Here is a 27,775-nt window from a genome sequence, read left to right on the forward strand (position 1 = left end):
TTCTTTAACCTCAGGTTTTTCAAGATAAAATTTGTTTTTATTCAATAAAAAATAAGATTCAGTATAAAGGAAAAGTGTGTGAGACCTCAAAAGTGGTCGCAAATCCTGGGACTAGGAATTGTATCCAATGATTCTCTCTGCCAGCAGGACACATTTCTGGAGATAAAGATCACTTACAAATATTCAGAGTTTGCCTGCATTTTATTATTGACAACCACAAAATGGAAGAAATGTTTAGATTCATAAAATGCACATTTGTCACTATGTACCATTATTTTCCTTTGTTATTTACATTAACGGAGATAATATATAAAAACATGCTTTACTCAGTGTCTAAAAAAATTAGTTGTTCAATAGGTATTCATTCAGTTTTGTAAGGTTTTATTTGTTCATTAGTTTACTTTTTCCCTTTACATTTTGAAAAATATATTAACTTAAAAATTCTAATTAATGTTGTTAAAAACCAGACCTTATATTTATCATGTATAGTACTTTGTAAATCTCTGGAAGAAATTTCAATGAATCTAACCACTGGTATGTAATATTGTCATTGGTAGCCTTTATACATGTGATTCATCAAAAATTTTTAAAAATGTGTGTGTGTGTGTGTGTGGACTTTTTTTCATAACCATGACAATATACTTGACGTAAGCACATTTTTTTCTTATGTTTCAATGTCCTCTGTCTTAGGAGCTGGCTTTTTAGGGCACTATAGAACTCTCTGAGATATCTCTGCAAAACCTGAGTAATTTCACCTCAACCCCTCATAACAAGACATCTAAACAGGAGAACCACATAGTTAACACAATTTATTTCATGTATCTTTTTTTTTAACCTAACTTAATTTTTCCTCATTGAAATTTGTGGTATAATAAGAAATGTATTTGGTTTTTGTCTCCAGTTTCAGGCATTAAGGTTCTGAAACCCTTGGAATTTTCTGAGTCATAGGAGTGTCTTTTGTTATTCATCTTGAAGCCCTCTGGATCACACATGAGGTTTTGTTAATGAGGTGGCTTAGGATGGGGCCCCTAGAGAGCCTCAGGTTGGGGCTGCTCACCAGAAAGACAAATGAAGTGATCAGAATTCTGTACTTTTTATCCATATTCACTGCCTTCCCACAAAGCTGCTGGTGGTAAAGCTATACAACTTTTGAACAAGGAGATTTGATGAGCTTGTGGATTGGTGAAGGTATCTACATTCTTGGAGAGTGGTGCTCCCCGCCTCCACAAGGACTAATGCCCCTGTGCTGGGGACCCCTCCAGATCTTACCCTATGTACCCCTTCATCTAGCTGTTCCTCTGGATTCTTTAAAATAATCTTTATAATAAGCTGACAAACATGAGTAAAGTGTTTTCCTGAGTTCTGTAAGCCATTCTAGTAGAATTATTAAACCCCAAGTATAGTTGTGGGAACCCCCAATTTATAGCCAGTTGGTCAGAAGCATAGGAGACCCTGACTTGTGACTGGCATCTGAAGTGGCTCCAGTCTTCTGGGACTGAGCCCTTTTACTTGTAAGATCTGAGGGTAATTCCAGGAAGATAGTGTCAGAACTGAATTGAATTGTAGGACCGCCAACTGATTTCAGAGAATCGATTGGTGTGGGGGAAAATATATCACACATTTTGGTGATCTAAGGTGAAGCACAGAAGTATGTGAGTATAGAACAAAAAACAGCTTGTTTTCTCAGAAAATTATCAGCACTTGGTAAAAATAATTTATGGGAGGCATTTGTTTTAGACTGAGCTCCTGAATTAGACCCTAACAGATCATACCAAACCAAAATGGAGGCACTCATGCTAAGTAACACATAATCAAATTGAAACATTAAATTACCAGGTCGATTCCCAAACTGACCAATTTTTCTTGAAAACAGAAGACTCCCAACAACCCATCAGAGAGTCCACTGTACCTGAGTCAGCATAAAAAAGAAGTTCCCTCTGCTTTAATGCTTATAAGTAAGCTAAAGTAAGCTGATGCTAACCAATCAGCTTTTTTTCTATTTTGTTTCCTTGTTACCTCTTACCAAAAAACCACACTTCAGCCATTTCCCAGTGGATGCTCTCATTCTATTTAGCAAAATGGAGGCTACTTCAATTCATGAATTGTGAATAAAAGGCAACCAGATTTTTGACTAAATTTATTGTAATTTTGTTTCTTGACACACCTAAAGTTATATAATGCATTTGCCTGTTTACTTATGTCCCTCTCCACTAGAATATAAGTTTTATGAAATCAGTAACTGTGTCTCTTTGCTGCTATATTCTCTGCACCGAAACTACACCTGATACACAGTAGATGCCCCACAAGTACTTGTTGAATTAATGAGTAAATAAGCTAATAAATAATAAATGTCTTCCTGTATTTTATTAATCTTACAGGTGCTAAAAATGTTTACAGTATCAGGGAGGAATACACACATATACATATATAATACTTATACATGAATATATTCATATCCATTTTGTATTTCATTAAAGCCCTACTATAAAATCTTTGCTTAGCTTCTTACACAGAAAATAAAGACATCCTGTGTAGCTTATCAAACATAGAAAGCCACTGGTAGAAAAAAGGTATTTGAATGAATATTTTGTGAGTCATACAAGATAAGCTAACGAATACACTGAATTTTCATCAAGTTTTCTGGTACTTTTAACAGGAAAATTACACTGCTATATTATGTGTACACATTTAGCAAATAAATTTACACATATTCCCTTTAAAATCTGTAATAAAAGATGCTGCTTTTACAAATAATTATTAACCTTGTATGAGAGATCTTATTACAGGATAAGAAAATACAAAAACAAGGGTTCTGTGCATCAGTGACTGCTTAAAATGCTTCCAAGTGTCTAAGTAAGAAATAGTTCTTCTCCTTGTCAAGAGTGAACTTAGCACCTGATATTGACCCTTCAGATCTAGTTTAAGATGATGACCATGATGATGATCACTATCATCATCATCACCTTTTTGATTTTTGAGACGGAGTCTCACTGTGTCATCAGACTGGAGTGCAGTGGCACCATCTCGGCTCACTGCAACCTCCGCCTCCTGGATTCAAGCAATTCTGCCTCAGCCTCCCAAGTAACCGGGACTACAGGCACACGCCACCACACCCGGCTAATTTTTGTATTTTAGTAGAGATGGGGTTTCACCATGTTGGCCAGGACGCTCTTGATCTCTTGACCTCGTGATCTGCCCACCTTGGCCTCCCAAAGTGCTGGGATTACAGGTGTGAGCCACCGCGCCCAGCCCATCATCATCTTTTATGGACAAATAATCATCATTACCATCATCATCATCATCATCATCACCCCTTTTATAGACAAATCATGTTTCCAAAAATCTCTGAAAACTGAAATTGTGTGTGTGTGTGTGTGTGTAATTTCAGTTGGTAGTAAAATCCTCTCCTGACCAGATCTTATGTGTCACTAACACCTGAAATGAAACTCAGATGAAGCTATTTATATCCTTTATTCTGTTTTGTATGAAAGTTAATCTAATTTGCCTCATATTCATGTGGGCCTCCCCAGAACTCATGAGAGATATTATGTAACATATCATATATGATTCTATTACCCAAATTGTGAATTCCATGGGACATATTACCCTGAGGGTATCATGTATGTGACCTGTTAACACAAACACTTATTGATAACATGTTTTATCATATAATCTTTACAATGGTACTAGGAGGTAGATACTATTATTATTCCCAATTTTTTGTCCTTACATAGAGACTTTATTTGAATTTTGAATTTTGTCAATTTTTCCTTTGGCATCCTTTCTAGGGGAAAACAAAAGTTTTTTTTCTTGTCCAGGGATTCAAACCTTTATTACAAGTTCCATTTATTCGTCATGTCACTTTAGTCACTTTTAATCTGGAACAATTCCTATTCCTCAGTTTTTCCTTGTCCTTGATGACATTTTCGAAGGTATTGGTGTGTTATTTTGTGGAATGTCACTTGGTTAGGGTTTGCCTGTTGTTTCCTCATCAGTACACTGATGGAGTTTGGCAGGAGCATCACAGAAGGGATTTTGTGTCCTCAGCGCATCACATCATGGGGTCTGTTTATCCCATTGCTGTTGATATCAATTATACTCCCTTGAATGAAGCGGCGTATACCAGGTTTTTCCACTATAATAATTAGTTATGATATCTTGTGGGGGAAGATCTGTGGAACTATCCTCTTTCTCATTACATTTTCACCAATTAGTTTTAGCATCCATTGATGATCCTTCCTGAAACAATTATCACTCATATGGTTGTCAAGTGGCAGTTTTCTAATTCCATCATTTTTCCTACATTTATAAGTTGGAATTCTACCATAAAAAAATTCAGTTTAAAAAAAAATTTCTTTTCTTGTCGTGGTATCTATTAAAAGACTTTTAAACATCTCACTACTTCTGCTTTATGCTTATACATATTTTACACCCTCCAAACACCTGATGCATTATTTCCTTTTGCAAAACCCTTGCAGACTTTCCTTAATTGGCTGATTGCTTAGATGAGTGTTGAGTAGTCCCATCTGGAAGAGTCCTGTTCAGTCTCAGAGGATTGTGGGAGTTCTGGAAAAAACTTTGGAACCAGAGAAGTCTGTCCCCAAATCAATTCAGCCTCTTACTCTCTGATAAACCTTAAACAAATGATAGACCTTCTCAGGGTCTCACTCATTCCTGTCTCCTTGAAGGCAGAAACTATGTCTTTATTCTACTGTGGGTACATAAGTTCACCCACAGTTAGTCTGTTGAACTCAACCACCGTAGTTCTCCCTTATGATTAGGGAATACAAGCTAAGACTCCCATAGATGCCTGAAGTCACTAGTAGAACCACCCTAATTGCCCTCAATCAGAACATGATTCTGTTTATGTCTTCCACCCACAAATCTAATGACTTTGTTTTTTGTATCTTAACCAAGCACTCATTATGCACTGTAGTTGCAACTTTTGCAATTTGGGGCACGACTGCAAAACTAGCATGAATTCCCTTTTTCTTCACAATTTCATAGATAGATTAGTTCTTAATGTAGATTTTAGGATTTTTTTCCTTATTGAGAACTTTCTCCTTTTCATTTAAAGGAAGCACTTTATGGCTTCTCTTTGGCATAGTCAAACTACTCTTGTGCTTTGGGGTCATTATTGAGTAAAATAAGAGTGACTTGAACTCAAGCACAGAGATACCATGACAGGCAATGTGATAACTGAGTTGGCTACTGCATGACTAAAGGGCAGGAGAGCATCACAGTGTGGCTATGGTGGACAAACGGATGATTCACAGGACAAAGTGGTTTGCATGAGATTTCATCAGAATACTCTGAATGGCAAGCAATTTAAAATCTATGAATTGTTTACTTCTGGAATTTTCCATTTAGTATTTTTGACCCATGGTTGACAATGGGTAACTAAAACCACCGACACCAACACCATGGACAAGGGAAACTACTGCACCTATCTTCTGCACCACTACTAGTCCATTTCCTCTTTTTGATTCATTTAAAGAATTGCTGTTTTTAAATCTTTTTAAAGGATCTTAGAAATTTTGTTGGAGGCCACTTAGTTTTTGGTTTATATTTATCTTTCTACACTTTATGATTTCCTCTTTTTATATAGGTATGCTTCTACTTTAAATCCTACATAGTTCTACTTCGATATTTTTATGATTCCCAAGTAAGAAATGAGAAGACTGAATGACAAAGAAGTTTAATAACCTAACCCTAAGATCACACAGCTTGTGGATGTTCAACTCCGGCAGCATGGATTCAAAACTTGTATCTCTAACCAATACTGTCTCTCCATTCTAATGCTTCTCATATTTTTTTACTATGAAAAAAAAAAAACAAATACTTTTGACCACATTCACCCTAAGATAACTAACTGCACCTTCACCCCTTTCATTTAATTGGAAAATACCCTCTGTACTCTCATTTAAGATTTTGAATATATACCAATGCAATAAAATGTAGAGGCCCTTTTTAACTTTATTCTTTTCTATTCCAACCCTTCTGCTCTTTTTAATTATAATTTTTTCTTTCTTGACAACTTTAAGCTGGTTTTGTACTCTTTCTACCCCTCTGTGAATGTCTTCTTTTTTTTATTTTATTTTTGTTGTTGTATTATTATACCTCACAAAATGTAAGTATTCGATCAAGCTAAATGCTCATTTTAAAAAATTTTCTCTTTACACTAGGTGTAAGTATTAGTTCCTGGCTTGGAAGCAAAGACACCCCATCTTGAAAGGCTCTAGATGGTTGTTTACTCATCAGTTAGTGAGCTCTGTGACTGGTCTATGTCCATGTCTGAGAGCCAGAGTGAAAGAAACCAGAGTGATCCGTGGCATCTAGAAATAGACAGGCTCCCCTTCTTAGTGAAAAAGAATGTGAATTTCACCAACTCTTAACTGCCAAAGAATACAGTCTCTTCAGTCCATTGAAAGGAATCTCGCACTACTCTAGGCAATTTGGGCATTCAGGAAATCATCAACAGGTCTGATTAAAGTCTTGCTATTGTAAGTTTGGCCCTCTTGAAGACTAAGCTCTTGGCTGGCAGGGTCTGGTAATTATTCTATCCTGAGCCTTTATTTATTAGGCTGATGTAAAAGTTATCACAGTTTTTGTCATTAAAAGTAATGGCAAAAATTAGGCCTGGCGTGGTGGCTCACGCCTGTAATCCCAGCACTTTGGGAGGCCAAGGCAGGTGGATGAAGAGGTCGAGATCATCCTGGCCAACATGGTGAAGCTCCGTGTCTACTAAAAATACAAAAATTAGCCAGGCACGGTGGTGGGCGCCTGTAGTACCAGCTACTCAGGAGACTGAGGCAAGAGAATCGCTTGAGCCCAGGAGGCAGAGGTTGCAGCGAGCCGAGATGGCATCACTGCACTCCAGCCTGGTGACAGAGTGAGACTCTGTCTTAAAAAAAAAAAAAAAAAAAAAAGAGAGAGAATGGCAAAAATTTATTTCAGTACATAAAAGGATTCTGGATGTGGCAAATGCTAACAAAAAGTATTTCTTTCCAAATTAAATACTTTAGTCTATGGCAGAAGGAGATAGGTATATCTGAGAGAAGGATGCTTTTCCAGATACATATCACTTCGTCCCTGTGAAGAAGAAAGCTGCAGAAAAGTTTGTTGTTGAATATTTACATTCTAATTCTAGCTCTCAACCAATCCAATGGGTAAGTGGGAAACTAAGCACTTCCTTTATGCCTAGCATTGTTTATTTACATTTTTGATTTGTAAAACCAGAGAATCTGCCAAATTATAGCATCAACTATGAAGTTGTATGCATAATACATTTTATTAAAAGATATGCATATATTACACATACACAAGAACATAAGTTTTATATATGAAATATGTAGAATATATAAAAGATAAAGGATAATTTTAGAATGGCTAAAATGTATCACAAGCAAAAATATGTATGTGTGTATAGATATTATACACACATACCTATGAACTGGTTTCAATAAAAGCATCCACATGTGTGTATGAATGTATATAAGAAGAATAAATTCCTAGAAGGAAAGAAAACTTGTTATAAATAAAAACAAAGTTCAATGAAATAATCTTTGAAGTAATAACAATGGAAAAATAAACAACAATATAAGGCCAGATACATAAGAGTACTACCAAAGGTAGGAAGGCTATTAGTGCATAACTATGTCATAAATAGAAATGAAGTTTTAGTACAGAAGTGCAGCTTAATTCAAATCTTGAAAGCAAAGGGCATCATTAAATTCCATTAGCACTCAGAAACAATTGTATTGCTGCATCTCTTTTAATCTGAATGTGTACTCTTCCAATTATTTATTATTTTTATTTTTAGAAAAAGGAGGGTTTTTAGAGTTTAATAAGGGAAATTTTAGTATTACCTTTTCCAATATAGTTAAGCAAAAAGGTGCATACATTAATAACCTATCAAGAACTATTTTTACTATGCCTCTTCGAACAGAATGCTTCTCACATGTAAAAGTTTTAGTAGATACATTTTGCTCTATATTTCTTTCTTTTTAAAATTTGTGAGTTGGAAATACATTTATATGGTTCAAAATTCACAGTGATATGGAAACGTAAACACAAAACGGCAAGTTCACAACTTTTCTAGAACTCAAAGTTGGAGTGCTGAAGCTATAGCACAGCCATTTGGTCTAAACATCTAAGAAAAGTCTAGAGCCTGCATGGAAACACACGGCACAAGCAGGGGCTTTACCAGGACAAAATGCAGCTGGAAAACAAGAAGAAGGGTTCAGCCAGAGCTATAGCAAATTTATGGATGGTGAATGTGCACCCTGGCAAGGGAAAGCAAAGTCCCTGGGGACCCAAACCTGGGGAGTCTGCCAACTGAGGATACACGGAAAATTTTGGTAGACTCCTAGGAATTTTCTTTGTGTTGCAAAACTAGGAGAAAAAACAGAAGCCATTATGGGGGAGGGGCCATCTCAAATCTCATCTGAGACATTTCTTCTCTATCTTCCCCAACCAAGCTAAAATCTTAATCTGTTAGAAGAATGTCAGCATACACCAGTGCTCTAAGAGCACTGGTGAAAACCCACTGCAGACAGGGGAAGAAAACTGGAGAAACAAAATCTCAACTCTGGAAAGGGAGAACATATACTGGACTCAGAATTACTGTGCAACCTACATCACTGGCAAAAAGCAAAATAATGCCTAATACACAGACTTAATTAGAACAATTGCAACCCATAGCAACCCTACCCCTTCCCACCAAACACACACAACACAGTCTCTCTCTCTCTCTCTCTCTCTCCCCCCAAAATAAAAAGCATCAATTTGGGCCAGTGGGTGGATTGCCTGAGGTCAGGAGTTCGAGACCAGCCTGGCCAACATGTTGAAACCCCGTCTCTATTAAAAATACAAAAAATTAGCCATGTGTGGTGGCGGGCACCTGTAATCTCAGCTACTTGGGAGGCTGAGGCAGGAGAGTCACTTGAACCCAGAAGGAAGTTGCAGTGAGCTGAGATCATGCCATTGCACTCTAGCCTGGGCAACAGGAACAAAACTCCGTCTCAAAGAAGAAGAAGGGGGAGGAGAAGGAGAAGGAGGAGGAGAAGGAGAAGGAGAAGGAGAAGGAGAAGGAGAAGGAGAAGGAGAAGGAGAATAAAAGTAATTTGCAAAATACATATCCTCCCTAAGGCCCAGCAAAGAGGGAAGACCAAAAGATAAGGAAGGAGCAGATATGGAAATAAAAAGCCTTGTGAAGGATCTGGATTAAAAATAAATAAAAATAAAAATAAAAAATAAAAAAGCAAAGTAAATAAATAAAAAGCCTTCTGAGAGCCCCTACCCTAAACACAAAGTATCACTAGAATTTTGAAACTGTAGGACACTAAGGTTAACTAAAGCAACAACAAACCCCAAACCAGCTTTAACAGATTAATTTTTCTCAATCTCCACATACTAGGGTCTTAGCAGGAAGAAAGGCATGCCCATTCCCACGCATATAAACTATTTACTTCTCTCTCTTATGTTCTATACAAGGTGTTCACCTTTTAAGAATACATTAGGAAGCATTAAAAAAAAAAGTCAAGAAAAATAAGACAATACTAAGAAACTGAGCAATCATCAGAACTAAACTCAGTTATGACATAGCATTGAGACTATATGAAAGGGATCTGAAACAACTATAATTGATATGTTAAAGGTTCTAAAGGAAAAAATAACATGCATGACAGGTAGTTACATTTAACAAAGATATAGAAATTATAGGGAAAATATAGAAACACTAAAAATACAAAACACAGTGACAGAGAGGAAGAATGGCTTTAAGGGGCTTAGTGGTAAGCTAGACAGAGTCAAGGAAAGACTCCATACACTTGAAAATAGGCCTGCAGAAATCACCGGAAATCACATTGAAGTGAGTGGAGAAGAGTTAACCTACATAACTCTGGAAAACAGTGTTTTGCCTGGATAATGTAAGACTTGAGAAAGACACAAAGAACCATACAGAAACACTGTATGACTCTTCTCTCTAACACAGACTAATTTCCAGGATGAAGGGCATCACCAGAGGGCAATTCTGAAACTGCAGCCCAGTTTGGTGAAAGGAAATTCACTCCACCTATAGTCTGCTTCTGTCTTTCTGTCTCACCTAAGCCGAAAAAAGCCATAATCAATCAACAAGAAAGAGGGCTTCAAGGAAATATGTGGTCATTTTCCTTTATCTGCAATTTTGTTTTCTGCAGTTTCAGTTGCCTGCGGACAACTGCACTCAACTGCAGTTCAAAAATAACAAATAAAAAATTCCAGAAATAAACAATTTGTAAGTTTTAAATTGCAAGTCATTCTGAGAAGCGTTCACTGTTCCACAATGAACTCTTCACTGTTCCACTACTTCCTGCTCAATACATGATCATCCCTTTATCCAGCATAACCACGCTCCGTAGGTTACCGGCCCGTTAGTCGCTTCGTAGTAGCCGTCTCAGTTATCAGATGGACTGTCATGGTATTGCAGTGTTTATATCCAAGTAACCCTTATTTTACTTCATGATGGCCCCCTCACACCATAATGATGCTGACATATTGTTATAATTGTTCTACTTCATAATTGTTATTAATATCTTACTATACTTAATATATGAATTAAATTTTATCATAGGTAGATATATATATATATAGGAAAGCACATAGTATATATGGGATTTGGTGTTACCTATGGTTTCAGGAATCTAATGGGGGTCTTGGAATATATCCCTTTTGGATAAGGTGGTGGGGAGGGGGACTACTGTAATGGAAACACTAGTGCTGGAGAAGGACTAGAAAACAAGAAGGGCAAAAGCTCTATCCCAGGAGGAGAAGCAGAAACACTTCATTAACCAGATTCCCAAGACATAAGACCATTAAAACACTGAGATTTATTCGGAAGATTCCAGCAGACTCCCTCTCCTCCACAACCCATCATAGCTCTAACAAGCTTTCAGGAATAACAGCAGTGGATTACAACTTAAAGAGCTACAAGACACAGGCTCCCTCTAAAGAGCAGTACAAAGGGAAACAAAGCCAAGTATGGAGGAAAAAAATTAGCTTACTACAGTAATTGGAAGCCTCTGGTGTCTGTAGCTAAAATAAACATTAAATGCACTCCAACTCCTAGCTAGATTAACATAAATCCTCATACTAAAGGCCTATTTACTTCAGTAACTATTATCCTATACAACATATCTGATTTCAACAAAATTTACAACGTATGTCAAAAGGCAAGAATAAGCACTGTCTGAAGAAACAAAGCAAGCATCAGAATCTGACTTAGATATTAAAAAGATATTGGAGTTATCTAATAGGAAATTTAAAATAACTGTGATTACAATGATAAAGGCTCTCCTGGAAAAAGTAGACAACATGCAAGACCAGATGAAATGTCAGCAGAGAGATGGAGACTATAGGAATCAAAAGGAAACGCTAAAAGTAAAAAACTTAGTGTCAGAAATAAAGACCACCTTTGATGAGTTAATCCACAGACTGAGGCTAAGGGGAGAATCTGTAAATTTCAGCATAGGTAAACAGAAATATTTGAAATGAAATGCAAAGAAGAAAAAAAAGGAGGAGGAGAATAGAAGAGAAGAGAAGAGAATGGAATAGAATGTACACAACAGACAAGAACTGTGGAGCTATATCAAAAGTTGCAACATGTATATAATTGGAATATCAAAAAGAGAAGAAGGAGAAAATGGAGCAGAAGAAACATTGGCAGAAATAATGACTGAGAAGTTCTCAAATTAAGAACAGACTTCAAACCACAGAACCAGGAAGCTTAGAGAATATCAGCAGAATAAACACCCAAGACTCCACACAGAGACATATCACATTCAAACTGCAACAAACAAATATAAAGAAAAAATGTTTAAGGAATCTAGGATTGGAGAATACTTTCCATACTGAGGTACAAGAATACAAATTACCAGAGACTTCTCATGAAAAATAATGCAAACAAGAAGAGAATGAAATGAAATCATTAAAATGCTCAAAGAAAAAGACTACAACCATGAGTTCTATATTCATTAAAATTATTATTTATTTCTTCAAAAAGAAGAAATAAAAAACTTTCTTAGACAAGCAAAAACTAAAAATTCCCACCCACTGGACCTGCTCTGCAAGACATGTTAAAAGAAGGTCTTTAGGCAGAAGGAAAATGATACGTAGATCAGATGCTTGAATCTACGTAAAGAAAAAGGAAAGCATCAGAGAAGTAATTCATGAAGGTAATGTAAATTCTTTTATTTTCCTTATTCTTAATTGATCTAAAAAAACTACTGATTGGAGCAGTAATAGTAACACTTTACATGTAAAATAAATAGCAGCAATGTCACAAGAGAAAGAATTGGGTACTAGGTTAAAAGACACTTGCTCTACACATAAAGCATCATATTATTATTTGAAAATGTGCTTGGATAATTTTCTTTTCTAAATAGAGACAGAGTCTCTCTATGTTGCTCAGGCTACCTTTGAAATCCTGGGCTCAAGCAATCCTCCTGCCTTGGCCTCCCAGAGTGTTGGGATTACAGGCAGGAGACACTGTGCCTGGCCTGCTTGGTTAATTTTTAAATGGATATTAGAAAAACCACTTTTAGTAACTTAGAAGCAACAAGAAGGAGGAAGAGGAGGAAGAATAGGAGGAGGAGCAGAAGGAAGGAAGACAGGAAGAAGAAGCAGAAGGAGAAGAGGAAAAAGAAAGTGACAAGGAGGAAGAGGAAGAGCAAGAGGAAAGGAGAAGGGGAAGGAAAGAAGGAAAAAAGAAGAGGAGGTAAAGATGATGAAGAAGAAATGATATTACTAGAGAGGAACTAAAATAAAATCTTATAAAATAACCATGCATCCATACTGATATAAACAAATGATTTTATAAATAAACATTGAGAAAGATTTTTTCCTAACAAAAGAATTTAAACTAATAAATTTAGAATGAGTGAGGGAATAGGAAAATCACCATTAGAATACACTGGTAATAATTGCTATAGTCAAGATCCGTTGGTGAGTACCAAAATTGGTTGGCAAAGGATAAGAGGAAACACAGTTTTACATAGTTTTTTCTCAAATTATCTTCATTAAAACACTTAGTACTTACAAAGGAAAAATAGTAACTTTACCATGGACAACCTACAGTTAGCACCTTGGAGTTTAATATCACTAGAAATAAGACCTATCGTCATGTGCCCCTAATATGATTCCCTAAGATGCCCTAAGAAGGGCACACCATCTTGGGATATTTTTCCCTAAAATGCATATCCTTAAGCTTAATTGTGAGACAATATAGGACAAATCCAAACTGCAGTACATACCTCACAAGCACTCTTCAAAAGTGTTGAGGTCCTTGTATCAGGGAGAAAATATGAGTAACTGTCACAGACTGGAGAGACTAAGAAGTCGTAACAAGTAAATGCAAGGAAATACTTGATTGAATTCTAAAAACAAAAAACAAACATTATTGGAAAAACTTGTGCAGTCTCAAAAAATCTGCAGTTTAATTAATAGTATTTGCCTATATTAATTTTTTAGTTACATAAGATGTTAAGACTAGTGGAAACTTGATGAAAGATACATAGGACTCTATATACTACTGTTGCAAAAATAACAATAATAAAAAGTAATTATTTTTTGAAAAGTACATCCTGAAATTCTATCTTAGCTTCATTTCCATCATATCTATATTACCCTCATTCTGCAGGTTTATTATCTTTATGTTTATCCTTTCACTGTTTCCTTATGCAAATACAAAAATGTGAATATGTACTTTATCTCCTTCCTTACATGCCAGTAGCATACTCATTATCCTATCCTCTCCTGCACACTGATCTGTTCACTCAAAATATACCCCAGCAAATTTTTCACTGAGGTCTTCCTCATTTAACAATTGTATAGAATTCTACTGTGTGGATATACCATCATTTATTCAAACAGTCCTCTATATTTGCACTCTTAGGTGCTTCTAATCCTTCATAAAAATAGTATTCTATGAATAATTTTGTATACTATATATAAGTTGTCGCATTCATGGACAAGCATTTCTGTAAGATAGATTTCCAGAATTAAGACTGGTGGATCAAAGAGAAAATATAGCTATATTTATGGTTGCTGTTTCCACCTTCTCTTTCACAGTGAAGGGATCATTTTTTATTTCCTCTGGTAATATAATACAGTCTCTATTTACTCATGGTCTCACTTTGGGGCTCTTAAAGTTTCCAAAGGGCTTTCAGGACATGTGTTATTTTATTAATTTTCTAATAGCATCATGATGGTTATCAACATTTCCTAAAGTTCTATTTCTATGACTAAAAGAATTGAGTCCTGAAGAGACTGTGTCTTCCTCAAATAACTAACTAATACCATTAAAAGATGAATCCATTTAGAGTCAGGCTCACCCTTGTGGAATTGAGTGAACCAGGCCAGTGCTTTATGTAAGCCAACTGTATGGATACCTATATCAGGATGCTTAATAATCAGACTGTCCCATCTGGTATCAAGTAACCATTCTATCTTATTTTATTTCCTCTTATTTTTATTTCTGTTACTATATTTTTAAATTTTATATTGGTTCAGTTACTCCAGCCTAAATGTATACTTAGAATAATATCATTACAAAATTTAGAATTCACTTTTCAAAGAAGCAAAATTAAACTTCAGCATTAGAAGTATAGTGGTTACTTTCGGTGGAGTAATAATTGCAGGGTGAGTTAGGGAGCTTCTGAGACATGAGTAGCACTCTGTTTTGTGAGCTGAGTGTTGATTATGGATTATATTTATGCATTGTGCATTTTTTCTATGTATATGTCATACTTAAAAAAAAAATTTCCCAAAAGTTTCCATGGCTTAAGCCCCTACCACATAGTTTAACTGAATAACAGTTTATGGCCATGTTCTTCCATCTACCTTAGAGATAAATAGAAGGGTATCTCATTCATTCTTCCCTACAACCAAACTTTGGGATAAGGATATAATTTACTGTACATACCCAGGTGTGCTTTAAATATCTTTAAAAAAATGTTAATTTAAGTAATGAAATTCAGTCTCAGTTGGCTCTAGGATGGTGTAAAAATATGGGCTACAAATCTGATGAGGGAAAATGATGTAGTGTTCTGTGGGCTTCCATTCATCTTGGTAACTACAGACATCCTCGTGGTTCATGCTAGTATAGCTTTTTGAAAACAGGCTCCCAAGATGAACTCCGAGGAAAGAACTCTGCACAGAATGAAAGCCTCAGTTCCAAACTCCCTAAGTGCACTATGTAGCTGATCTTCTCTGTGTTTGGAAATATTTAACGTGTGTTGCCCAGGACAGTGGTCTGGACTCTTTATTTGTGCAGGGCTAGCAGACCTTTCTTCCTTTCCAGTCTTAGAAAATACCATTAGTTCCCCTGCTGCTTTGGTCTCCACCTTATCTTCACTCCAAAGCATCATAATTCTCTCCCTCCATTGCCCATTCCCCCCACCCGCAAAAGACTCTATTGACACAGGCTTTAAAAACTAAAGACACGAATACCAGGAAGGGAAGAAGTCTTTAAGAGACACTACAAAGCAATCCAGCTGCCTATACAGTTACACATGAAGTTTAGAGAAAGTAGAAAAGGAAAACACGGATAGAGAGAAAATATATATATATATAAATATTTTATTACAACTACTCTGCCACGTAGTTTTTAAAGAATCAAACTGTTTATTTCAAGTATTACACAAGACCCCTAAATAGGCATCAAACTTGGCCATTTTTGTGGTTCATAAACTATCAAGATAGAGAATATTCTATTTATGGAGAATATTCTATTTATCAGGACATCTCTAAAAGAGGGTTCTTATTGCGATTGGAAAGAATATTTTGATAAGTTACACTTTGGGAGGAAGTTGGAAGGTGAAGATTAAGACCTCATATACCATTGTATAGTAACAAAAAACTATCCTTCAAAGTATAGATGCAGTTACCTATCGGAAATACGTTTTATTCGTGGTCAAAGTGGAGATTTTCTTTAGCCTGACTAAATATTGATCAATGACACTTCAGAATGCAAGGTAAAAATTAAACTTAAGAAATATTTATGAACTGTTTTCTAGAAACTTAAGTCAAATTTAAAGTCTCCTTTTCTCTCAGGACTTTACTAAAATTTCATTTAACATTTTAGGCATTAAGTGTTGCAATTTAATTTTTTCCAAATACATTTTAAATCGTTACAACGAGCTAAGCTGTATCTGTAAATACTTGGATGAAATTGCTGTAATTATCTAATAGCATTAAAAGTAACAATTCCAGGCTGTTTTTCTCCATTTGTATTTAAGTATTGAAAATAAGAAAATATTCATAATCAGTTATATAAATGCTGAAATAGAGCTATTAGATTTTCTGATAGGCAATACAGATACTCAGGATTCTTCTTTATGTTTCCTTGTTCTCCCTATTTTGTTTGTTTTTCTCCAGGTTGTGTTTTTTAATGTTGGAGGAGTGGGAAGAACAGGCATAGTGGAGAGAGTAAAGAAGTGTGTATGAAGGGGGAGACTTCATTGTACAGAATGGTCATTAACTGTGATGCAAACGCCAATGTTTCCATGGAAACCTCTGTCCACTACAGAATATACTAGAGCAATTTTTGAACCATTTGTCCATTTGATTAATTATGTCTTTGTGCCGAAGGCAGCTTGGCTTGATTGTCTCATCATGTATTAGAGAAGCTACTGCTCTAACAAATGGGCCTATTGTTTTGGGTCTATTCATTTTGGTGCATCCCTGCGAGCTGATAGACATTTCAACAAAATGACTGTCCCTTAATGAGCTGCAGCCTGTCAGAATTGTTTAGGGCATCATGCGAAACACAGTCCATGGTCATGACAGCCTCAGTTATTATGACAATGAGTAGGATGTCTATAAAAGAGTCCATATAAATACAATGACCCTCGTTTTGATATCACATAGTTGCTTTTTAATTATCAAACCTATGTATATTATGTTCATAAAACACTCCTTAATTTGTTCCAACATAAGCTATAGAGTTTTTTGACAAACAGAACATGACTACCAAATCAAAAGAGTAAAACATTTTTCATAATTTGGTATGATTGTTCTTGGTTTCTAAATTATCTGAAAAATATTATTAATGCAATTATGGGGACTGGCTAATAGAAGTGAAACCAACATTTTAAAAATATCTTGATGATATTATGGGGTGGGTTTTTTTAACACTCTAAAGTGGATACAAGCTAATTTTACTTGAACAAACATTCCTCAAGAAGACAAAAACAAATCAAACATAATATTGGGGGCACCTATAATATTTACATGAAAATAAATATATTTTTAGTAAATTGGACAAATACAACATTATTCTAGCACTCTCAGCACATATAAGGTGGCAGGATAATAACCTACTGTGGTTTGAGAGCATGCACCTGTTGATTTGTTCTGAAGACTTGGGACTGCTGTTACCCTGAAACCCGAGTATCTTTCACAGGAACTGGTATTCAACATCCATGTGTTTTTCTGTCCACACTAAATTGTAATAATTGAGCTTGAAAAGAGAGAACATATTGGCAATTTTGATTTCATGTTTCCTCAAAGCAAGAGCAAGTTCTTCTTCTGAACAGATGAATGCACTTTCTAAGAAGGATGCTGTGCCAGTCCCAGCCAAAGTCAACATGCCTGAAACATCCCTTTTGCCAAAAGTTAATTATGACACTTAAGAAGAGCTTCCTATATGTTTTTAAATTGTGTATTTCAGTTTTGCTTCTCTAGCTCTTCTGTGCAGAGAACAGACATGGAACATCACTGTATATGGTATGTGTTTTAACTACGTCTCTACACAGATTCAATGATTGAGTTGTGTCTTTAAAAATCACAGATGGAAATCACCACTCTGCAGCTACCAACAGCCACACTTAATCAGTTAGTAACTGGGGATTAAACTTAATTCAGATTAATTTGTATTAGTACAGTGTTTGTAAATCAATTGCTTTCATATTAATTTACATGTTGTCTAGACATGACATCATGTTGATTCTTTGTGTGGTTCAACTACTAATTATAGACTTTAAGGGTAACAGATGCAAACTTTTTGTTTAAAGCTCTGAAAATAAATCAAGGCTGGAGTGGTGGTCCAGTTTGTTTTAGGTTAGGAAATTTTTAAAGCTTGGTACAAAACTACATATTAGAGTTAAAGTCTAGAATAAAAATGACTTAACGTGTTTAAAAAGGAAATGGCTCCTGATAAAGATAAAGACAGATTTAGTAGCCAGTGAGAGAAATTCTAGAAAAAGAGGAAAATTGTTAAAAATCTAACCAAAGTCCCCAAAACTCAATCCATAGATAAGACACTGAAAAACTATGAAAATTATTCTTACTTACAGATTTTAGTTTGCATTTTTATCTGTTCCATTCAATGTCTAAACTTTATATAACGGAGTAACTGCTCTGTGGAAAGCATTTATTTAATTCTAACAATTCATTTATATCTAATAACTTTTAGACTTCTCAAAGTTCAATGGTTTTCATATCCAAAATACAGTAAGAAAATGTGGTAAAAACTAAAATCAACAAAAATAAAATAAATAACATTCTTTTTTTTTTTTTTTTAATTATCACTCTTCAGGATCCAAAGACAAAGTTAGTGACTTTATGTTCAGTTGGGAAAGCAGCATCTAAATCTGTTCATTTGCTGGTTCATAAACTTTCCTTAAAAACTAGAAGCTACAAAGCAGACCCAATTCTTAAATTTTAGTTTTCCTTATTTGGCTTATATTTGAATTTTAAGGTGGACAAAAATCCAGCAGAATTAGTCATTTTTTTAACTTCCAAATATGCCTTGTTTTAGGAAATGAACCTTCTCATTATCAGAATGTATGTCACAGAAACCTGTTTACTTTAAATCAATGTCAGTTATATATTACACATTTTGTAACCTTGTTGTTATTTACCAGGATATCCATTTTCTCCCTTCAAAAATAGTATTCCTTATGTGCACATTAGAAAGTCACCACAGAAAAGAAAGCAACTTGATGCTATGTGAAAGTGACTCATATATCCTCTATTCTTGGATGGAGGAGAAAAGATGGAATGTGAATGCAATGCTTTGTTACATGGATGTAATGTTACATGTTAAGTATGAAATTGTCTCCACTCTGCTAAGTAATTCTATTGTTTTCTGATATGGAAGAACTGCTTCTACCATTAAAATGCTAAAAATTCTAATCTTCATAAAACTGTCTTTGAATTCTGATAAGCATTACTAAGATAAGCGTTATTTTGCTTATGTATCTGGACACCACTGATGATACCAACTGTCACCTTTGCCCCTGAAAAAAATCTTAATTTGGAAAACCTTTCATAAAGTTTCATTTTCAAAACAGCTCTTCTTAAAAATCTGGAAATCATTTAAATCTTAAAACTTAAAGAAAAGTTGCAAATGTAGTGCTAGGGAATTTCCAAACCCTTCACAAAGATTTCACTAAGATTTCTTAAATGTTAACATTTTACATTTAAAATGCTCTGTCTCTCTCTTTCTCTGTCTCTCTCTCTCTCTCTCTCCATGTATAAATGTGTTTGTATCATTCAAAATAGCTCTTTAATAAAGCGGATTTTTTAAGACTCCAAGGGGACTTCAGTTAACAAGTAATCATTTAGCTATTACTTTGAACATTATCTAACACAAACGTATGTTTTTATTTGCCTTGAATAATTAATATAACTATAATTTTGTTCTCTAGCTTGGGCTTTCACTAAGTTAACAGGCATATAAATTTCACTGAAGATCTATAATATTATTTATAAATATATCCAAATCATCCTAAAGATCCTAAAGATCTAAGTTACTGTCAGGAGGCAAATGGACATTTCAGATTTAACAAAACAGTTTTGTTTAAAACCCTCTTTACATGTTACCAGCAAAAACTTGTTTTATTTACACAGTATGTCTTTGGCCCAGCATGCTTGTGTGAAAGAAAGAATACCAATCTCATTTTCAGGTATACAACTTCAAGAGAAAGCCATGGCTTTGGCCAAAAGGAAAGAAGCTGAGTCACATTGTCAGAATTTGAACGTATGGCATAACACATTTCTTTGAAATGAAAGGGTAGGAAGCAACAAAATTTAACCTTCCATTTCAACATTTCTTAAAGTTCTATTTTTATAACCCTTCATTATTCTCACCAGCATCTAGAAGGTTATGGAAAGATAATCCATAACAGATACATTTTATAGCTGATCATAAACAGGGTTGGATTCTAAAAGTTGCTCAGATTCCAGAACATATACAACTTTTTCTTATGCTTCTCATTAGATGACTTTTCCATTCCTAAGAAGCTGGCCCCTGACATGTATCTGTGAAATTCCCTCAGATGCCATCTCCCCTCCCTCCTCTTCTCCCTCTACCAGTCACTACTAGTTGCCTACCCTTAGGCCAGAGAACTCGCCTTGGGGCTTGACCGTGGCCCTATCATAAACAGCAACAGTGGAGGGGTCTAAATAATCTCTGATTATAACTTCAAAACATTATAATGCTATATATCCTGTCTCGAATAGAGTTAAATATGCTAAATAGATGCAGATAAACAAAACAGATGCAGATAATTGAAAGCTCTGAAGTGTCACATCTTGTACTTACTCTCATACCATGTTCTCATGAAATCTGTGGGAAAAAGATCAATAAGATAGCAATAAAGGGTTCAATGTGGGGCCAATTTCAGATTCCTAAAGATTTCCATGTAGACAATCATGTCATCTGCACACAGAGTCAATTGTATGTCTTTCTTTTTGGTTTTTATTGCTTTTATTTTCATTTCTTGCCTTATTGCATTTGTTAGAACTTCTAGCTCTATGTCAAATAAGAGTGATGACAGCAAAATCCTTCTTTCTACCCAATCTTAGCAGAAAAATGTTTTGTATTTCATTATTAAGTATAATGATAGTTGAATTATTTTTTATATCAACTGAGAAAATGTTTTCCCTTATTTCTACTTTTCTGAGAGCTTTTATCGTGAATGGGTATTGAATTTTGTCATTTTTTTCCTAGATTGAATGGTATGATCATGTGATTTTTCTTCTTTAGCCTATGAATATGGTGAATAACATTGATTTTCAAATATTAAACTAAGTTTGCATCCCAGGAATAAACCACATTTGGTCATGACATAATTTTTTGTGTGTTGCTTAATTCTACTTATTAATATTTTCTAAGGACTTTCGTGTCTATATTCATGAAAGCTATGGATCTTTAGTTTTGTTTTTTGTTGATAATGTTGTTCTTGGTGATGGTAGTGCTCTCCTTGGCTAGTTTGCTATCAGGCTATGACTATCTTCATAAAATCAATAGAAGAATGTTTCCTCCTCTTCTGTTTTCTAGAAGAGATTGTGTAGAATTGGCATTAATTCTTTCCTAAACGTGTGGTAAACTTTTGCAAGTTAAACCATCTGAGTCTTGAGATTTCTTTTCTGAGAGTTGCTAAGTGTTACATTCAATTTTCTTAATAGCTATTAGGCTATTCAATTTATCTGAAACACATATTGGGTGAGTTGTAGTAGTTTGTTATTTGAGGAACTGGTCCATTTTGCATAAGTTGTCATATTTTTGTCAATAGAGTTCTTTGTAGTATGTTCTTACTGGTCTGCAGGACCCGCAGTAATATCCCATTTTGTTTCTGATACCATAATTTGTGTCATCTCTTTTTTCTTCTTTGTCAGTGTTCCTAAAGATTTCTTAATTTTACTGAACTTCACAAAGAACCAGCTCTTAGTTCATTGGTTATCTCTGTTGTTTTTCTATTTTCAATTTAATTGATTTCTTCTATTTCCTTCTTTGTTTTCATTATATCTATTTTTTTCTTCCCTTTCTAGGTTCTTGAAGTGGTTACTTAGATTATTATATTGAGACTTTTGTTATTTTCTAATATAGGTATTTAGTGTTACAAATTTCCCTCTCATCATTGCTTTAGCTATGACCCACAACTTTTGATATATTTTCATTTTTATTCAGTTTAATATACTTGCATTTACTTATGATTTCCTTTTTTGATATATGGATTATTTGGAAGTATGTGTTCTAATTTTTAAGAGTTTGAAAATTTTCTTTTTATTTTTCTGTTACTGATTTTCAGTTTAATTTCATTGTGGTTAGATAACACTGTATAATTCCAAATTTTAAAAATTTGTTGATTTTATGATCCAATATACTATTTATCTTGGTGTATGTTTTTGAGTACTTATAAACAACGTGGTTTTTGGTGTTGTTGGGTGGAAAGTTGTATAAATATCAATTAGATGTTGTTAATTAATGGTGTCATTGAGTTCTTGTAAACCATTGCTGATTTTCTTGTTAGTTGTAGATGAGAAAGTGGTGTTGAAGTCTGAAACTACAATGTGGATTTGTTTTATCTTTTTCTTTCAGTTGTCTCAGTTTGCAGCTCTGTTGCTCAGTGTATATACAATCAATCAGGGCTGCTATTTCTTCTAGGTGAGATGGATTGACTTAGCATTAAATAATACCTCTCTCTCTCTCTTTCTTCTCTCTCTCTCTGGTAATTTTCTTTGCCCTGTAGTCTACTTTATCTGACTGTATTATAGCCACTACTGCTTTTCTTTGATAAATATTTGCATAGCATATCATTTTATTTTCAATTTGCCTATAATTTTCAGCCTTGCTCTCTTTCTCTTCTTTTTCTGAGACTCCAGTGATATGAAAGTTAAAGTCCCACAGGTTCCTGAGGTTGCATTCCTCCCTGCACCATTGTATCTTTTCTTTGATGTTCAGATTGAATAATTTCTATTATACTATTTTTCAGTTTACTCATCCTTTCCATCGTCCACTCTATTCTGTTGTTGAGCCCATCCCGCAGGCTTTTCATTCTAGTTAATTTTTTAATTCTAAAATTTCTGGTTTTTCTTTATGTCTTTTTTGCTTTTTTAAAAAAATTTCTTTGATGTTGCTTTCTTTTTCTTTAATTTGTTTAAAGTATGTTTTTAGTTGCTCACTGAAATATTTTATCACAGCAGATATAAGATTTTTTGTCAGATAATTCTAACTTATTTGTCATCTCTACATTGGCAACAATTGATACAGTTTTGCATTTACTTTACAATATTTTTAGTTCTCAGTAAAATGAGCAATTTTTTATTGAAACCAGGGCATTTTCATATTCATATTATGTTACAAAACCCTGTATCTTATTTAAACTTTAAATCTTTTAGCTGGCTTTTTCTGATATTGCTCTAGCAGGGAAAAGGGGGAACAGAAATATTGACCCATTATTACAAAAAGTGGTAGAAATAGTTTCTATTGACACCCAAAGGTAAGGAAAGTTCGTCTTTATTGCCAGGAATATTGGGAGCTCCTGGTTCTCATGTGGTCTCCATTGACATGGTGGTAAGAGTGGCCTCATTACAACTGGGTAGTAGTAAATGCTATGACTCTCCACTAGGTTGCCTTTGACACCATTCTAGTGGGGAAAGGGGAAGCTTCCTTATTTCTATCTAGCAGGGATGAAATTCTCACTCTTATCTGGTCTTCTCTGACATAAACCCAGTGGAGACATTGAATTGCCTCATTACAACCTTGCAAGAGTGAAGTCTAAATTCCCCACTCGGCCTTGGCTAGAGTGGTGGGGTCGGGTGACATTTTTTCCTATGATATTTGGCTAGACTACTGACTGACTAAAAGTTTTTTGTTCTGCCTAGTTACCCCTTTCATTTTACTTTGGCTAGAGACAATAGGCTTTTGTCTGTGTTCATTGGTATTTCTGTGTTGCCAGTTTCTTTAGCTTCAAGTCTCAAATATAGGAGACAAAATAAAAACCCAGAGTAGTCATCACTGTTATTTCTGTTTCCCAGGTCTCTGGATAGTCTGCCTTCTTCTCTCTATCTTTCATAGTCTTCTGATGCTTGTTTTGCATAAAATGTCCTGGTTTATAGTTGTACATGATAGAAATAATAAAGTACATCTACTCTATTTACCTAGAAATGGAAGTCTCTAGGGGCACATTTTAAAGGATAGTAGCCTAAAAACATAATTTGGTGAATTTTTAAATATTCTAAACAGAGATAAATTCATTAATTTAAGCTAGATTTCGAAGTCTCTTGAATCCCAGTCAACTGCTAGGTCTTAAATAGTAGACTATGCTTGTCAGACATTACAGGAAATAGAATATCTAAATTCTTTGTGTTAGTCAAATAATCCCAAATCTCAGAGGCTTAGAACAGTAAACTTCTGTCTCTCTTAGTAGATGGTCTCCAAGTCAGCTATGATTCCATTTAAGGCTGTGTCTCAGACTCGGGTTTTCTGATTGAGAGTGTAGGTCCACTCCACATGTTTTCCCATTGTGGAGCAAAGGCTAAAGGGGCAGCCTCTCTCAGTATATGCCATTCTTCATGGTAATATTCAAAATAGAAACCGGCAAATATGTGCAATGGTTAGTAAAGTTTTTCCACAGAACTGGTGCACTATCCTTTTTGCTTATATTTTATTGACCAAGCAAAGTCACATGGCCAAGCCCAAAGTCAATTGGGTGGAGGGGTATACTTATTTTACGCAAAGCAGACAAACTGCATAGTAAAGGGTATAGATATATAATCTTCCTTCAGAAGAGAGAGAATAAATGTGAAATCTTTACATAACAATTAGAATGCTAAAATAATCATAACATTTTCAAACTAGATTAATTGGGAAGAAACAGAATTTAATTTAGTAAACATTGTGTTAAAATATGTTTTCTGTTAAAGATGCAAAACTCATCCAAGTAATGGCTCTATGATCTGTTGTATCATTTTTCACACATGCTATGAAAGATAAGAATAACTAGTAATTAACTTAAAATGGTGTGTCAAGTAGGTCACTTGAAACTTATGTTAGTTATCAGCTTAATTTTTAATATAAATATCATAAAAGTTATCTTCAGGCCAGTTCTTTTCAGCCTACTAATATTTTACTTTGCATTCCTAAATCTCCATTAAAATGTAGGTACATCTATAGAGACACAGATATCCCTAAAGATATCTATATATCCCATTGTTTCATGAAATTTTATATTAAGGCCAGACACAGAATAATTCATAGAATGATAGCAAGGGAAAAAAAGGATTTTTAGGCAGCTGGAGTGAGAAGAAAAATTAGAAAGAAAATGTTCTCTACTGGGAACTATTTTAAGTAAAGAATCTGGGGCAAAATTTTACATAGCTTCTTCTTTCTAAATGAGAGAATTGATTCCTATCCCCACAAATTCAATAGTGAGCTCACGTGAGTTCCACATAAAGGATCCAGCATAAAGAAAGCCATACGGTGTAGTGAGATATAAATTAGTGTGTGTTGCTTACCTTTGTTTAGTTACACATCTTGCAATTTGCTGATAATTGCATGTGGATTGTACTAGTTAGCTACTCCGCTACTCAACCAACTCAAGTAAATGGAACAAAATATTACTGAATATTTTATTTAAAAGCGGTGTAGACAATAACCGACAAGAAACATGGAGGTAATCAGATCTCATTGTTCCTCATAAGAGACTGACTGCCATCTCTGACATGTTGTCTGAAAAACTCCAGTGATGGAGAAATACTACTGATTACTTTCTGGCACTTTTGGCTGCAAGAAAGAACTTCCTCCCATTGACTTGAGATTTGCCTTTCTCTAATTTCTACCTAATGGTAACAATAATAACATTTTTTTCTAACTTCCACCTAACCATAGCAACAAAGACACCCAGCAGGTAATCATAAGTTGGCATATGGTAGACCTGCAGAAAGAATTAACTAACGTAATGTATTGTTTAACAGATCTAATAGAGATGATAAGATAAATGACAAATAGCTAAAATGTGAGTTGATATACTGTAACAAATATCAAAAGTGTTAAGGGGTTCCACGTAGGAAAGATTATATGCTATTAGGGGAGGAGAATACGTGGGAAAGAGGAAGTAAATATATTGAAAGGTGATCTAAGATAGGCTTTAAAACCTAGGTAGACTTCTAGCAGGTAAATGTGAGAGACAAATAAGCAGCAGCAAGGTTATAAGTGAGATACTAAAATGAATGTAATTACAAGAGAGGGAGATGAGACTCAAAAGGAAGACTAAGTGCATGCATACATCAGTTCAGGCTGCCATAATAAAAATCACACAGATGGGGTGGATTAAACAACAGAAATGTATTTGCTCACAATTCTGGAGGCTAGAAGTCTGAAAGTCCAAGCTCAAGGTGCCAGTAGGCTTGGTAACTATGAGGCCTTTCTCCTCGACTTGCAGACAGTACCTTCTTGCTCTGCCCTCCCAAGACTTTCTCTGTGCACATGTGTTGAGAGAAAGCTTCCTCATGTCTCTTCCTCTTCTTTTGAGAGCACCAGTCTTAAGGGATTAGGGTCCAATCCCTACAGCCTCATTTAACCTTAATTTCCTCTTTTAAGGCTCTGTCTCCCAAAACAGTCATATGGTGGGCAAGGGCTTCAACATATGAATTCTTGGGCACTCTGGGAAAGGGTGGGTGTGATACAATTCAGTCCACAGTAGTCTTTAAAGCAGAAAAAGTTCAATGCAGGCTGAGGATTTAGGACTTAATTCTGTTAGAACTAGGAAGTCATTGACACAAAAACCTGGATTAGGAAAGTGACAGCTAAAATCATGCAATTTTCTTTAAAACTGATAGAACATCTTGATTGCCTTCCTGTAGGTCTGTAGCCAAACATGTCATAGCCTGTTAAGATTAAAATGTAATGCTTATACCAACATTTATGGAGTTTCATTTAAGACTAAGCAATAAATAAATCCCAAAGAAATATTCATTTGTGATGGAATATAAATAAGCCACTATTATTTAAACTCAAGCACTCTTCCAATCAAAACATTTGCTATAATATGATTTTTCCCAATATAAATATGAACTTTAGTTCTACCTGTCTGCACAAAGTCAGAGTCAGAGTCTCTGTAAAAAACTGAAAGTTAAATAAACCATGTGAACTAGACATATGTTTTATTTTATAATTACCATAAAAATGCGGTATAAATCAAAAAAAGAAATCATAGAATTTCTGCTTTGCTTGCTGAATATAATTTTAGGTTGTTTCTTTTGCCGCTTTATGAATTATTAAAAGCTTTTGTCATTTCATTCATTTTGGCTAGAAAAAACTTAGATATGATTTATGGAGATTTAAAGTAAGACAATATGAAGGGGAAAGCATAAAATCCAATCTCATTAATTTACAACTTGAAAATTCTGCTGCCAAAAGGGGAAAACACATTTTGGGATGTCTCTCTCATAATTTCCTATATTGCCTACATAATCTGAATTCATTGCATAATAGAGTATTCTCTGTCTTTAGTTATGTCAACTTAGTGCTTATGCTTCTTAATTCATATTTAATTCAGTATATGTTCCTATTACAACTGGCAGGCTATTAAGACATTTTTTGTTAGACTTCCCTATCAACATTTATAAAAGAAAATGGGAAAGTTATTCATACTAGGTTAAAGTCTTCTTAAAAATAATTCTATAATTTGTAAGCTCACACTGAATGTTGAGGTATAGCAAAAGATATTTTGTCATGTGTGATAATAATGCATCTGATTTCTGAGTAAAACACAGCAATACAAAGATATTTATTATATCATCAATGATGCAGAAGATTCATTTGACTCTCAGGCTAGGGGACAACATAACGTGTACTAACCTTGATTTACAGCTCTTGGTTGGCTTCTGAAAGTCAGTATTACATTGAATAGGAAAGGAATTCTCATCTGAATGAAAATGGTAACAAGTTTATTGTGAAAATATATAGTTGCAGTGCCTTATAATCTTCCAAATAATAAACAAGAATATT

At 34.8% G+C, this 27,775-nt stretch overlaps 1 long non-coding RNA gene across 4 annotated transcripts in view; it reads right to left on the minus strand.

Moving 5' to 3' along the window:
• Positions 1-22,937: 22,937 nt before the first annotated feature.
• LOC110741444 overlaps positions 22,938-27,775 on the minus strand; it is a 63,276-nt gene continuing 58,438 nt past the window's right edge. For all 4 annotated transcript variants that reach the window (XR_004177832.1, XR_004177830.1, XR_004177833.1 and 1 more), the window contains one exon: positions 22,938-27,692. This is a non-coding gene — a long non-coding RNA (uncharacterized LOC110741444). The remainder of the gene's footprint in view (positions 27,693-27,775) is intronic.

This window comes from Papio anubis, chromosome 13 (assembly GCF_008728515.1).
Source record: "Papio anubis isolate 15944 chromosome 13, Panubis1.0, whole genome shotgun sequence".
In the NCBI taxonomy this organism is placed as follows: domain Eukaryota; kingdom Metazoa; phylum Chordata; class Mammalia; order Primates; family Cercopithecidae; genus Papio; species Papio anubis.